The sequence below is a fragment of the Telopea speciosissima genome, chromosome 1 (genome assembly GCF_018873765.1).
Source record: "Telopea speciosissima isolate NSW1024214 ecotype Mountain lineage chromosome 1, Tspe_v1, whole genome shotgun sequence".
Taxonomy (NCBI): domain Eukaryota; kingdom Viridiplantae; phylum Streptophyta; class Magnoliopsida; order Proteales; family Proteaceae; genus Telopea; species Telopea speciosissima.
Window position 1 is genome coordinate 84,788,116 of NC_057916.1, and position 16,123 is coordinate 84,804,238.

The window sequence follows — 16,123 nt, forward strand, 5'->3', positions numbered from 1 at the left end:
CATGGGTGCCCCATTTTAATTTTAGGGTTTCCCATGGTCGCCCATGGGAACCCTGGTGCATCCCTATTAGGGTTTCTCGTTCCCTACTGCGTCCCATAAAATTAATTATCACAATAGGGACGGAGTAATTCGTCTCTAGTCCATCACATGGCAAGAGGGATCCATCCCATACTCGAATGCGCAGCGGAAAATAATCTATTCGAGTCTCTTTCGCATCCCATAAATATCAATAATCAATGAACAGAAGGAATTAATAAAGAACCGCTAACCTGGTGAGCCTCAAGTGTTGCTCCTCCAATAGATAGTGGTTCTTCCTCCAATGAGCGCTCAAGCAAGCAGTCCTGAACCTCCAATGGTGCTACCAAGGTTCTACACGCCAATCCCGGATGCCCTCAAACTCCTCGGCAACAGATCTAGGGTTTCACAAACCCTAACTCTCAAACACAGGTGAGAGAAGCAAGAAGAAGAAGAGAGATCACAAGAGGGAGAGAGAAAAACCAAAAATGCAGGAGAGAGAGTGTCTGCTCCAAAAACGTGGAGAGCTTCTCTCTTGCGTATTTTTGGTCCCATATTTATAATAATAGGGTTTAATTAAATCCTAAATAGATTTAATAGAGCCCTAGTGAGAGTCTGACTCTCTCTCTCTCAGTCTGGCAGTTCTGTTTAAACTCAAAGTGCTACACAGGTGAAGAAGCAGAATCTAATAGGGAAAGTATTAATTAGATTCTTTATTTAATTATTAATGGATAATTACAATTAGCACCAAATCCATTAATTAAATAAAGAGCCAATTAAATTAGCAAATTCCAAATAACTCCCTATATGATAACAATTTATCATATACAACCCCCCCACTAATCAACACCATCCTTATGGAATCTAAGGCATGTACACATGTATTGCCAAACCCCAATCCATAGTACATGTCCATATAAGAGCGTCTGTGCATCCGATCGAGTCCCGCAAAACTCGATAAAATACTTTATTTGAAATAACTATAAATAATGTATCATTTTATGTAAAATAAATTTTGCAAAACCATTTCCAAAGCGATCTGGATCCAGTTACGATCCGATCATGCCTGAGGCAGTCTCTATCTTGGTGTTCCCCAATCGGGCAGTGGTGACCGTGTTGGATAACTCCTTCACTCACAATGTGTTCACGCATTCCCAGAACACCGGCTTTGACTCGCTTGAGTCTCGGTCATTGATGAACCAAAGAATGCGATCACACTTTACGGTGATGGGGTTCCCTCAGTGCGAGTGTCGGTGACACATGTCTATCCCTTCCTACATCTGGCAGTAATACATGAGGGAATCGATAAAGTAGATTCTTCGCCAATGCACACATCAAACATGTGAGCACTCGCATTCGTACCCTGACATCACATGTCTAGGCATACCCAATGCGACGACCATATGATAAGGGTGTCCAGCCCAAACCCTAGTCGTGACTACCATTTTAAGTATAACTTACGGACACATAATGCTTAAAAAGTTTATATCGCATGTGACAATATTAAACTAAAATGTATAAATGTTCAATACAAAGGTAAACCGGGTTGAACCGAATCGAACCGGATTTGATGGACACACACTTGTCCAACACCTCCTCCATTTCATATTTCCAATAGAGGCCCACAAGATCTTGAAATTGCCCACGCAAGGCAACAACTATTTCTGAAATACCTCCCACACAACCTGTCCATATGGGCCCACACCAATGTTCACGTGAACAGAAGCAGCTATCTTGAATTGCATCATGCTTTGAACTAAATCAGCTAAGAGTTGGCAGACTCTTCCCAATATCCTGGTTCGATTGGAGATCCAATTGAAGAGTTCTAACTTATGATGCAAAGACCCCTTTTACCGCTGTTTTCGTATATGGCTGAGAGATTGAGGTTGAATACTACTCTCCCCCCCTCCCCTTGCGCGATTTCTTTCTTTATTTTGTTTCTTCATTTTTCCTTAATTGCGCGTATCCCCTTATATGATAGTTATATCACCCAATTGCCTCTCAAGTTCTGGTTTTTTATAGATTTGCCGCTCTTTCCTTAAAACTTTGGTATTTAGTGGGCCCATAGCGAACCAAACAAGGTCTTTTATTCCCTGGGATTGCATCGTGGGTACTTGGTAATTAAATACCAGTGCAAGAATCAGTGAGGTCCCACCTTTACCCCTTTTGTTGGTGGGTTGGGTTTGGTGGGATAAGGAGGGTTTTAAATATAATATATCTTTCTTGTCCTCCTTCCACCCCCCTCCCAAAAAAAAATAAAAAATCAAAGATCAGTGATGCCCCTGCAAAACATTAAAGGGCATACCCAATGCATGGGGAGTGGCAGATGTACGTTGTTTCCTTGATCCCTGCAAAACATTACCAATAATAAAATCATCTGGTGCGTGGAGGTTAATGCCAGACTTGTTTCTTGGGAATTCAATCCGGAGGTTGTGGAACTTAAGGGTGCTAAATTTTGGACTTTGGGAATTCAATCTGGCTGTAGTGAATTAAATTTTTTATGATCCAAGTTTGAATTGAAACTGTTTGCTTAGGCTCAACCAGTAGTTATGATAAATAAACTTTATTGAGGGGTTGAAATTATTGTCATAACCCCAATGTCCCAGCCAAAAGTATCTTTGGGACCCCATTAGTTTTCTTTATATTTAAACTCCTTGTTCTGGTTTAGGTGTTTATATCAACAGGGTGGTTGGTTCTCTATTGTTATTGCTGCCTAGTAGATGGAAGACATACATTTATAATTTTTGCACCCCTGTATGTTGGACAGTTGAGGGAAGTTACAAATAAAGCGCATGGTGCAGAACTTAAATTATTCTTGGATGTGGATCGTGGGTTGGTAACTCTACTTTTTTTTATTTTAATTTAATTTAAGGAAAAAGATCTCTGTCCGGGAGTCCTAGCCGAAATCTGGCTGTGCATGACTGCACTGCTAGATGCACTATTAATTGGTTGTTTGGAGTCCTAGATGCAAGCCCTGGCTGCATGAGACCTAGCCCTAGATGGTAGTAGCCCTAGATTACCATTTGATATGTAAATACAGCTTTGCATGTGACTGAAACCAAGATCTGAGCCAGCACTCCCATGAGTCTATCTCTCTTTTCCCTATGTTAAAAGATACCTCTACCCCCTTATTTTAAGGAGGAGAGATATAGACACATGGAAATGCTGACGTAGGCCACACTCCCATACAAAAAACTGCTCCCCTTTAATTTAATACATTGTCAAGCTTGCTTGAATCGTGTATTTTTCCATTTTCAATGCTTTTCTCTACTGCCGTATAGGATTTACTTCCTACTCCTCTTCCAGACAAGACAAAAGACCGATGTTCTGCTTTTCGTCAAGCTATATGACCCAGACAAAGAAGAGTTCCGGTGCTTACTGTTTCTTTTCAAGATTTTTATTTTTATTTTTTGGGTAAATCAAATAACGTGATTGATTTGATTTGAAGTTTTTATTTAATTTTGTCAGGTATGTTGGAAGGCTTTATGTTAAGGGTATTGCTAAGCCTGTGGATATCCTAACAAAACCAAATCAAATGGCTGACTTTGGCTCTAATGAAAAAATAAAACTTTATGAGATTCATCTCTTGTTCTTTATTGCAATTTTCTTTCTTCCCTGTCCCACCAGGAAGGAAAATAACTCTCTTTAATATCTGTTGTGGAATTGTGTCTTCTTTTTTTTTTTTTGAACTCCACTTTGGTTATACCTAGGGGTGCAAGTTTGGCCCTGTCGGCCCGAACCCGCCCTTGCCCGCCCTGAGCCCGAACAGGGCCTGGGTTGAGATATCTAGCCCTAAGGGCGGGTCAGGACTGGAAATTTCTGACCCTGAGTCAAGGTCGGGTCGGGTTAGGATTGAGGCCTCAAGCTAAGCTTGGCCGGGCCCGGCCCGACCCTGATTTAAGTTATACTATAAAATATATATTGATATAATATATACATTATAAACTTTAAATGTCACCTACATTTTTTTTATATAATATATTATATATGAAGACAATAACTAATAAAATACTTTTTATTATAGTGTTATTTTATGTAAAATTGATAATGTTCTCCCCGGCCCATTCCAACCCATGCATTTCTTTTCCCTACCCCATGATCAGGGCCAATCAGGGTCAGCCCGGCCCGACCCTGAGGGCGGGTCAGGGTTGGATTTTTCTGGCCCTGAGTTAGGGTAGGGTTTGGTCTGGGCCCAGCTAAAGGGACTTAAGGGTGGGCTAGGGTTCTGTAAAGCCCGGGCCAACCCGACCCTGTTGCAGCCCTAGTTATACCCCATACATCTAGAATTTTTTATTTGTATAAATTTCATGCCCATGCTTTTGTTCTGACTAGGAAAATAAGTTTATGCCTGGTAAGTGTACAAAAATTGACACGAAACTCACTTTTCAATCTAGCCAGGTATTTCTTTTATGCCAATTGTGAGTTGTGAGTTGTGAGTTGTGAACTTGTAACTGTGTATTGATTATTGAGTATTGAACTATTGAGTATTATGGAGTTTATGAGTTATTTCTGTTTTATTACTGTCTTTAAATTTCTTATATGTCTTTTAGTATCTAATCAATGTGTATTTAACTATTTATCAATGTTCTAAAACTCGGGTTTCGACCAGCCAGAAATTGAGTTTGTCTCGGTTTCGATCATATCTCGATCGAAACTTGGGATTTTTTTCCATTGATGGGGAAACCAAGGTTTCGACCCTAAAACAAGGTTTTTTTATGCCTAATTTTTTGCAGGTTGCCTATTTTTCACATTTTAAACACAATCCATGAATTACATTGACAAAAAAATCATTGAAAATAGTACTTGTGGTTATTGACCCAAGTTTACTAACGTACGCGCTGATACGATACGTACACTACAGTGATATTATAAATTTATAATTAGTTCACGTATAAACGTAATTATAAAGTACTTGAACCCTGAATAAACATTGAATCAAAATAAAACATTAAAATGCCACTCTTCAATTCCATGCGAAGTTTCTTGGTGAATCATTTTTGTAAAATTGTTACCTTGCTTTTTGCAGGAACCGCTCGAATCAAAACCGCTGGTTGCAAACTACAAGTGTGGAATGCTCTGCAAACCAAATTTGATTACTTCTTCAAGAGATTGTGAACAAGATCATGGTCCAAGAGGAATTGCAAAACAAGTTTCTCCAAAACTTGAAGAGGAGAGAAGAAGAGAAGGCTACAGAAGAAGCATGGAGGAAGATGGTTCAGATGGACAGCGAGATGGAGCTCACCAGTGAAGCAGTGATGGAATGCTCTGCAAATCAAATTTGATTACATCTTCAACGGATGTAGCATGGGATACAATAGTTGATTTAAAAACGAAAAAGTAGAAAAGACAGTTTGAAAGCAAAAAAGAAGAGAAAACAAAGAGTTTGAACGCAAAAACCAATACAAAAACATAGTTTGAAAGAGAAAAAGAAGAAAATACGTGTCTATGTACTATTATTAGGGGTGTCAATACCCAACCCGAACCGGTGAAACCGGCCCGAACCAGCCCGGACCACACCGGACCGAACTCTTAATGGTTTGGTTCGGTTTGTGGGTCCATAAAGGCAAACGGTTTGGTTTGGTTTGGGCTAGCCCGACGGTGCACCGGTAGCCCGAACCGTTAGGCCCGAACCCAAACCGAACCGACCTAACCCGATAAATGAGTAAATCACTAAATGCCTAATGCCCCATTGCCCCCTAAATGTGTTGTGATAGTTTCTCACTTTATCTCATATCCTTTGTTAGTGATTACCCAACCAATTGTATCCATAGGCCATAGGACATAGGATACAAAGATGCATTGTATTTGAAATATTTTATGTACTTAAAAGAGAAAGATAAGAAAAATTAGCACTAACCGGACCTTACTAGTTATATAAAACCGGTACCAAACCGAATCCAAACCGATATCAACCCGTTATCATAAACCGAAACCGACACGAAACCAAACCGCACCGAAATCGAAACCGCACCGAAACCAAATATTTCTTAATGGTTTGGTTTCGGTTTCTATAAAAGTCACATCGAAACCGAAAAGCCCGAACCGAAACCAGCCCGAACCGGCCCATTGACACCCCTAACTATTATTCTTCAAAAACATGTTTGTGTACTATTATTCTTCACATGCCATTGAAAAACCATTCAAAACGTACATGATAGCCTGGTTTCGACAGATTTCCCCCAGGTTTCGACCGAAACCTGATGGAAACCATCGAAACCATGCGAAACAAGGGATTTTTTAAAGTATACGCTAAACTCGTCTTGGAACCGGTCGAAACCGAGACAACTCGACGGTTTCGACCGAGTTTTGATTCACTGCTATTTATACATTAGGGTCGACGACCGTATACTGTCAATCAAGGGTGCAAACCCAAAACACCACTTTGAGTTCATTTTTTTTGCAATATGAAGGTTTAAATTTGTTTATTTAGCTTAAATAAGGTGTACATGAAGTATTAGACCTTAATATGCAAAAAACCCACCGAGATGGAGTGCCGAAATATGGCAGAAAAAATACCATATTACGAAGAAATTTCAGTATATTTTGGATATCTCGACCAGCCCGAGATACCAAGATATCGCGAGATTTCAAGCTATACTTGTAATTAGATGGACTCTTTAGTTCAATAAAACTTGGGCTGGGCCTGAAATCCAGATTAACAGCCCAACTATTCTCCATCAACTAATACAGAAACCCATAAGTGCGCAAAGAATTAAGAATGTGAATGCATACCGCACAACCCAAATTAACCATATGCTCATTTAAGAGCAAGAGTGAAATCGATTTCAATTTAAAAATTAAAACAACTCCCCAACTATTAGGGGTGGGTTTAGTCCCACATCGGGTGTGTGTGTGGTGTATGTGTTGTGTATATCCGCCATTCCACGGTTCCAAAAGTCGGTTAACCTTTTGGGATTGGTGTGTGGTTTGTGTGATTATACTTTACTTTGTTGTTGTTTCATAAAAAATAAAAAAAAACTCCCCAAGTATTTCAGAATTTTTATTTCATGTGATTTCTATTTCACTGAAAGAATGTGCAAAAATAAATTCAAACAACTTCCAAAATTGAAATCACCCAATGAAAAGTGAAATAGAAATCATATCAGATCAGGCTTTAATCCAATTATAGCCCATTTAAGGATGCCCGTTTATAGCCCATCTAAATACTTATTTTAGTCCAATTAGCCTGAGCTTGATTACAGACTGGAATTCAATCGACTGAATAGAAACGTAACCATGCCCTGGCTTATGAGGTCCAACTACCTAACAGACGAAAACGGTGCGGGACCTTAAATTGGTGGGGACTGATTAAGCCCAACCGAAAATGACCCGGTTCTCTGTTTGAACCTTTTATTTTTGGGGGTAAAAAGGCTCTCCGTTTGACACCTCTAGCACAGTAGCACTAGGGTTATTGTGTCGTGATGCGCTGGCATGCACTGTCAACAATGCAACCCGGTGCCGTTTTCGAGCCGTCCACGACTCTATTCTTTTTTTGTTTTTGGTAAAGCGCCATGACTCTATTCTAGGCCTGTAAATGGATCGGATTCGGCTCGAATACAGATCGGATGTAATCGGATTCAGATATTTCCTAGTTGAATAGAGATACCCCTAAACGGATTCGGATGCCGAACGAATTCGGATTTTCGACCATCCGTTTACATCTCTGCCTTGTGTAACCTGAACCTTCCTCCCCCTAGTGGATACAATTCACTATCAATCAGTAGTTTTAATTCACGATTATCTTTTCCTCATATTCTAGAACCTGTTGAATCTTCAAAAACCCTCTAGTTCGTTATTTACTTAATTTTTTATAATCAAGTATTCAGATTCGGATTTTTTTCTAGATATCTCTAATCGAATACGGATGCCCCTAAACGGATATGGATGCAGATCGAATTCGGATTTTCGATTATCCATTAGCAGCCCTCCTCTATTCGCAATTCGCACTCCAATGCACAAAAACCCTAAATTACTTCCCTAACATCCCTAAAACATTCGCCCTATTTTATTCGTCACCTGACGGCGTACGTTTTCCTTCAAATCTTTAAAAACCTCAACTGCGTGTTGTTCAATCGGTTTTCTCCTTATTTCATATTTGCTATTGTGATCAATCAATCTCTCGTTAGTTCTCTCTTTATTGTACTTTAGTTTCATCGATTTCCCGTCATAGAGTTTTGTTTCCGATCAGGAGGTTCTGAATCAACCTGAGTCGCAAGTTCGCTAAATCCCTTTCAGTTTTTATTTGTTATTTAAGGATTTTTTCACTAAATTGACAGGGTTTGTTTTTACTCGATGCAAGCTCTGATTCGTGCTTCGTTTTGCAGCTGTAAGACGACGCGACGTTGGTCACTCAATCGTCTTTCGCCGACGGTCTCCAGCCAATGGAAGGTGATACTTTTAGTTGTTTTTGAGCATGAGCTGTGAAGTTTGTGACGTAGCGTTTATGGGGCTCTCGAATTTGGTTAGCTTGATTGGTTGGACATGGCCCAATTTTTTTATTTTTTTTGTAATGATTTGGGAGATACAGTTGCCTCCTTAGTCTGTTAATGGTGACTGTTCTCAGGGTTCAAGGTTTTCCATTTTCTTATTGGTTTGCTACTTTTTAGTAGTTGAGCAAGCGGAGACTGCTATTGCGGTTGAGAACCAGCCAGTCGTGGATCCTCCATCGATATTCAGGTGGAAGATTAAAAACTTTCCTAACGCCAAGAAGCTCTCCTCTGATATTTTCGATGTTGGGGGTTATAAATGGTATATGGATCTCTGTTCTCTTGTTTGATTTATACTTAGTGTTTCTTCCGATCTATCTCTGACCCTTGCATTGCTTTGGGCAGGCGGGTGCTCATTTGTTTAAATGACACGGCTCATTTGTCCATGTATCTAGATGTTGCTGATTCAGCAAATTTGCCTTACGGATGGGGTATTTGGGCTCATTTCAGCTTGACTGTGATTAATCAAGACAATAGCAAAAACACAGTTAGACATGGTATCATCGTTCATCATCTTCTCTGTTTTTTATCTGGTTGGATAAATTTCTTGGTAAATCCTGCATTTTTTGCTTACTTAGGGGAAGATGCTGTTCTGGACCAAATTTGTGTTTCAGATGTTAATGCATAATTGTGAAACGAGCCTTAATTTTGTTCTGTGATCACCCATTGAGTGTTTCTCTTATATCTTTGTCACTGTACTCTCCAATATTCTATTCTATTGCTTCACTGACCAGAACTTTGCTGAAAGTTCCCTTGGACTTTTGGTTTGAACTATTCGTAGTGATGGTGGGCCCTGGCTCAACGGTAAGGTTGCTCCGTTGAATACTTCTCTGATTGCCATACATCATAATAATTTTATCACTTTCTGAATACTGGGTTTGTACGTTTGGATTCCCTATTGCCCCACTTGTAAGAACTGGGTCAAAAGAGTTTCTTTGGCCTTTATGTTATGGGCTTGGGCTGTAGTAGTTGTTGATCTTTATAGGAGAAATAACAAAGTCTATTTCCCTTTTTATACACTGCATAGCGTTAATTTGCGTTCGTAATTGTACAAGAAATCTGGTCTGTTCAGCATGATTTGTTCACTTTAACAGAATGTCAATTAAATAATTGCATACATGTTGGAACGATGTTTTTCCAGCTTGTGTTTCTTGTTGGACAAAGAGATAGGGAGATTTAGTATTGGCTACACCTGTAAATTTGGTGATAACTCCTGTCTTTTACTTTGTCAGAGACACATCGCCAATTTAGTTCTCAAGTGAGTCGCTGGGGTTTTGAGTTGTTCATGCTCCTTAGTAAACTACAAAACCCTGGTAGTGGATATATTGTGGAAGACACAGTGATAGTTGAAGCTGAGGTTGCTGTCAAGGCTATGTATGACTCAAAGAAGGAAACAGGTTATGTTGGGCTTAAGGAGATAAGAATAACCCGTTACATGAATTCTCTCTTCCAGACTTTGTACCATATCCCCTACTTTAGAAAGGTCAAGCCTTAAATTGTTTTTCACGTTATCTGGTTGCTAATATCTTACCTTTCTGCTTTCCCCTCCCTGTAATTTTATTTTTCTAACAATAAAGTACTGTATTTATATTGGTTATTTCAGGTTGTGCACCATATTCCAACAACCAAGTTTGATATGCTATCAAATAGCATCCTTCTGGCTCTTCAGAGCTTATTCTATAAGCTTCAGTACAGTGACAACAGTGTGGTGATGAAAGAGCTGATAAACTCTTTTGTATTCATGAAAGAAGATGCACTGGAATTTAACAGGGCTCTTTGTGAAAATCTGGAAGATGAAATGAAGGTGATTGTTGCTTTTTCTTTCCCCCAATTTTATAAGATTTATGGTGGCAGTCTGTAAGAATTTTATCTATTGGCTCAGGGAACTGTTGTTGAGGGTAGAATACAAGAGTTGTTTGAAGGGCGCTGTTTGAATTACATTAAAGGCATCAATGGGGACTACAATTCTACAAGAATTGAATCATTTTTTGGTATGTATTTTAATTTCGGTATTGAGTTGTCCAGGTTAGAACTGTATGGTCCTAATCAACATCCGTAGATGGTAGTCAACTCTATATATTTGTGCAACAGGTCTTTGCCTTGATGTCAGAGGCTGTCGAGATGTCTATGATTCCTTTGATAAGTACGTGGAAGTTGAACACTTGGCGGGCGATAACAAGTATGATGCTGCGCAGCATGGAGGACAGGTAAGATGATATCTGTTCATGGTTAATGTTGAGCAGTATAGTAATGTGGGAGTATCACAGGCTTCAAACACAGGTTACAGAGCCTTCCATGCCTGTCCTCCATCACATTGTATGATGTGTGCAAGGCATATATGATGAGACTTTTGAGTAAGAAATCAAGCTCTAGATTGGTTTGAAAGTAAAAAATGACTTCTTTTAATCAGTCCCTTTCTCTTTAGGTTTGTTGAACTCATCTGTTGTGGCCTTCAGAAGTTGTTGCCACTGATGTGTAGAAGAGAACTTTCTAAAAGTTTTATCATTTCTAATGTCTTCCTGTCCATTACTGGACTCTTCCTTGAACTTTCTTTGGATTTAGTCAGCAATTTGTTTTATACTTGATTGCATGAGATGATGACACAAAAATGATCATGTGTCTGATTACTTGCTTGAAGAATGATTCTTAGAGAAAATGTTGTTAATTGATTATTCCAGGTTGCTGGGAAGGGTGTCCTGTTCATTGACTTCCCTCCTGTCCTTCAACTTCGGCTAAAACGGTTTGTGTGTAATAAATGGGGGAGCCATATAATGAAGGTTAGAAGTATGCTACCTCTTATTCTACATCATGATTTGTTTTGTATGATTGTTACACATTTTCCCCTGTTTATGTCTTTGCTCTATTTTTATTGTCTTGTTCAATCATCGGTAAGTAAAATGAGGATAAGGGAAAAATGGTCTGAATGCCATTATGGTTTAGGTTATGAACTTGGTGCATTAGTTAAGAGAATTTAAGAGCTTCCACTATGTAAATACATAATGCAATATGAAACTAAGAATGAATTATATCAAATCCCTAGGTTGCTAATTAGAATTTGGAGATATAAATTTAATGTAAAATGAATTATTATAATCCTGACAATCTTTGTGTTGCAAAATGTAGAACTGCATTATTTATTAGATGACCTGGTTCTCCCCGCCAAATTTGTAATCGAACTGTATAATATCATATAATGCATAGTTTTCGGAGCATCACCTAAGTGTCACGTAGGCGACAATGCGTTTTTTTTTTGGGACCTAGTAGTTTCTCCGCCTTGGTTTTTATTTTTTATTATATATAAGATTAGTTGCCTTTCTAATCTTTTGATTGGGTGTGTAAAATGTTTATATACAATATGATGCATGGGATTATGATGCAGATCCAAGTATCCGCAAAGAGAAGAAGCAGCCCTAAGATTAGGGCCTAGTGTTGGAGCCTTTGTTTATTTTTCAGTTAATTGTAAACTTAAATTGAACAGGTTCAAACCATGGTTCAATTTAAGTGGAATAATCCTATTGGTTGTTAGGTGCTTATTCGTATTGGTAGTTAGGGAATCATTCTTTTAAGTGTTTTAATTCCACTCCTCCACGATTTTTAGAAGGAGAGCGTTTTAGTTTGTAGTTAGGATTCAGCCTAGGTTTTAAATTCCTAGGGTGAATACGTTTTAGGCCTATGGTCATGGTATAAAATAATAAAACTGTGGGAGGCTCCCCCACAGTTCAGATTTGAAAATAAGCTGTGTTTGCTTGCTGCCATTGTTGCTGCTGCTTTGCTCCTTTGAGAGTGTGCCTTGTGAGTAATATCAAGATGAAGGGACTGGTGGATCTCTAGTTGACTCCTTGCGTCTTGTAGACCGGTAGGATCTTCTTCTCAACTCCTTGCATCTTGTAGATCGGGAGAACCTCAACTCCGTCTTCAAAGTTGCTGCCATTGAAGATTTAGTTTTTCAAGTAAGTAGTATAGTATTTTTGTATTCAACTTCCTTCTCCTAATCTTCTATCCTAAGCCAATCGATCCCCAATTTCACCCCTCCATTAATCCTAATCGATCCATATAAAGCCTAGACCTTCATTAATCTGTCCAGCCCAATTCCCTCATCAATTTACATTCAAATTTCAACCACAGTACCTTCACAGCCTTACCTACATCTTAGTCTCTACCCCAAAGCGATCAAGTAAACCCGAATCCCCTTCAACCTCCAGTAAAACCCTAAACTCTGTAAACCTACCTAGACCAATCCAGCCATTGAAACCTGCCCATATTACAACCGAACCATCCCCTTACTGCCCCTAGCGCTCAACCCAAAGCTCATCCTCAACTTCCTATCTTGAACCCTAGTTTACCTATTTTCCTATTTCCCAAAACCCGAAACCTTAACCCTAATTTTCTGATTTTTAATTTGTTCACTCAAACATCATTCAAATCTTCACTGTTAACTTTCCCTAAACCTGCCTAGCTTTACCATATAAGACTTACCCTCATTACCACAACCTAACCCTAGAATTTGACCTAATTCCTGCTTACTTGGCTCCTAGTAGACCCTTTGTCTATCTAGGACTATATTAAGTGGTATCAGAGGAATGGATGAGCATGGCAATCCAGTGCTGATTCCAAATCTGCCTCCCCTACCAGATCCTATGGCAGTCATAATGGAGATGTTTCAGCAGTTGTCTGCAGATCAGAAAGCTATACAGGGCTGATTTTGGTCAATTGGTTGTTTTACCTAAATTATTTGGATTTAATATATTGGTGAAAATTATAAACTAAGGGATAAGGAAAGAAAAGAGAAAATAGAATACCGCTGGTGGGTGATAATCCAATTGTGGCCACGTGTCCTTATCTAACCGACAGTCTCGAGAATGTCTCCGTGGGTCGTGTGACTCCTCGTCTACTCCACTCCACTACCCTTACGATTTGTGTGTGTTTTAACAAAAATAATTATATATATGTATGTTCTGGGTGAACATGTTTCTCCTTACTTTACACTCTTTTTTTTGATAAGCAAGCCCCAAGCAGAGTTGAATCTTACGCTACTGACTTACAGTACACCAAAGGGGACTTTAGGGTGCACAGCTGTGTCCAAGAACATTGCCACATGGTTTATGTCCCTTTGGGTTTGTGAAGTGGGAACGAAACTAGATCCATGTTTTAAAATAGTTCATGTATGCTTAGGTCCTCCAAAGCCTTGAGTCGCCTTATCGCCTAAGCGCTTTGGAAGGCCCTCCAACGCCTGGCAGTCGCCTAGCGCTTTGACAATTATGATATAATGACAAACTTTGCAAGTGTAGTGACCAACTTTGTCAATGTCCACTGTTAGTCAGTGCTGTGTGTAGTAGTGATGGGGCTGCTGTCTTTTGGTAGATGCTTTGTACTCAAGCTTTTTTTGGCAGGGGTGGGGTTAGGAGTGTATTGCTTCCTGGTTGTGACTGGCACATATCCTCTCATGGCAGTGCTACCTTGTTCTTCCTCCTTGTTTGGCAACTTTAAGTGCCTTTTTTGTAGAGCCCCATGCCGCCCATGGGGGTTAACTTAAAAAACTATGATTCAAGTCAAATTTCAGATTGTTTTGCTGTTTAATGGCCCTTTTTAAATACTGCATTTTTAGTAAGCAGTTGGGTCGCTTCTTTTGGTCATTTGTTTGGTTGAACTTGAACCATCATATTAATTTCTTTTTTGGCGCTATGAACTAAATTTCTCTCCTTTTTTTTTTGGTCGATTGTAATAGTAACTTAATTTCTTTAGCTGGGAGAATAATTTCACCCTGAATACTTATTTGATATTCTCTTCTGAAAATGGTTTAATTTATTGGCTTCCGTTGTAGATAAAAGATCGTTATGAGTATCCTCTGAAATTGGACCTTGATCGGGATAATAGGAAATATTTGTCACGTGAAGCCGATATGAGAGTTCGCAATGTTTATACACTTCACAGGTATCAGTTATATCTGGATTTACACTGTCTGGATTCGACCATTAAAATATTGGTCATCATTTGAGTGATGTTATTGGGTTGTTGAAATTCTGCAGTAAACAAATTTCATGCTTGATTGTTGTTCGGTGAATGGTTTTGGATTTACCTAGTCTAACTATAATATTCTTTTTCTTACTGTATTATATGCAAAGGTAGGATTTAGTTCTTTTGCTTTGATTTTATCAACAAAAGTTATGCAGGTTTACTATAAGTAATTACTTTATTTTTTTGCCTAACTCCCTCCCCTTACTCATCCATGTATTTTGCAGTGTGTTGGTTTACAGTGATGGGCTGCATCGTGGACCTTTTTATGCTTTTATCAGGCCAACCCTCTCTGATCAATGGTGTGTATATTACACTTTTGTTTTTTTTTTTTTTTAAATCCCGAATATTATTTGGGACCGGGGCTGGTCCCTAAGATTTTATTAATACTCAAATCATTTAGAGAAACAAATACAAAGGGGGGGGGGGGAGGACATTCCCGCCTTACCCCAGCCCGAAAAAACCAGGTCAATCTCTGTCTCTTTCTCTCTCTCTCTCTCTCTCTCTCAACAGAGCACCTCCACCATAGTACTAAAACTTGCAAAATTTCGGTCGAGATATCGAATATTTCGAGTATCTCAACCTGTCCGAAACGAAACGCAAGTCCGATATGAAAAAATGCAATATTTCGAATATTTCGATGAAATTTCGGTCATCTCGTTTCAGAAATTTCGGAAATCTCGGTCATTTCGTTTAAAAAATTTCTGAAATCTCGGTCATTTTTGGCATTTTACACCCATAGAAAATACCATATTTCGACAAAATTTCGTTATCTCGGAAATTTCGGTATCTCGGAAATTTCGGTCAGACCGAAACACCAAAACGAAACGAGATTTAGTATCATGCTTACCACCCTACAAAGCCCCACAAGCAAAACAAAACTATCTTTGCACAACTGGCAGACCCGCCGCCACATCCTCCCTAGTAATTTGTCTAAGACCACTAGGAAGATCGATAGGAGAATTGAAAAATAAATTAGAAGCCGATTAACCCGCATGGTCCGCCAACCAATCCGCTGCCTTGTTGCCTTCTCTGAAGGTAAAAGATATCATTGGATGAAGAGCTTCAACAAGGAGAATAATTTCCTGGAACCAATACCACCCCCTCCAAATATTGCATTTTTTCATGGCAGTGCACAACACCACCAAGGCAGAATCCAAATTCACATGGAAATTAAAAAAAACCCATATCCGCGCAAAGCTTTAGGCCATCCCCCAAAGCTCTAAATTCTGCAATGGAATTAGTACACTCACCGTTGAAGTTGGCGAAGACAGCCAAGACATGACCATTAATGTCACGAATAATTCCTCCTCCCCCCAGCCCGGGATTCCCTTTACATGCCCCATCAACATTAAGTTTTACAGCATTGAACGGAGGCAACCAATACATTTCAATGTATATTACACTTTGAAATGGTGTTGTTTGTAAGCATTGAACTGTTTTTAATTTTTAGAGTATTGCTGAGACTTGAATAAAGGCTTTAATAATTTACTGCTGTCTGTTAAATTGTAAGTGTTCTGCGTAGATTAGGAGACTTCTATGAAAGAATTGTGCTTTATTGTGCGTGGTACTGAACCTATCTGTATTCTGCCAAGTTTATGGTAGTATGA

The 16,123-nt window shown here is 39.1% G+C and overlaps 1 pseudogene; it reads left to right on the top strand.

Annotated features, from left to right (window-relative positions):
• LOC122655890 overlaps window positions 1–16,123 on the top strand; it is a 93,006-nt pseudogene that overhangs the window by 22,217 nt on the left and 54,666 nt on the right.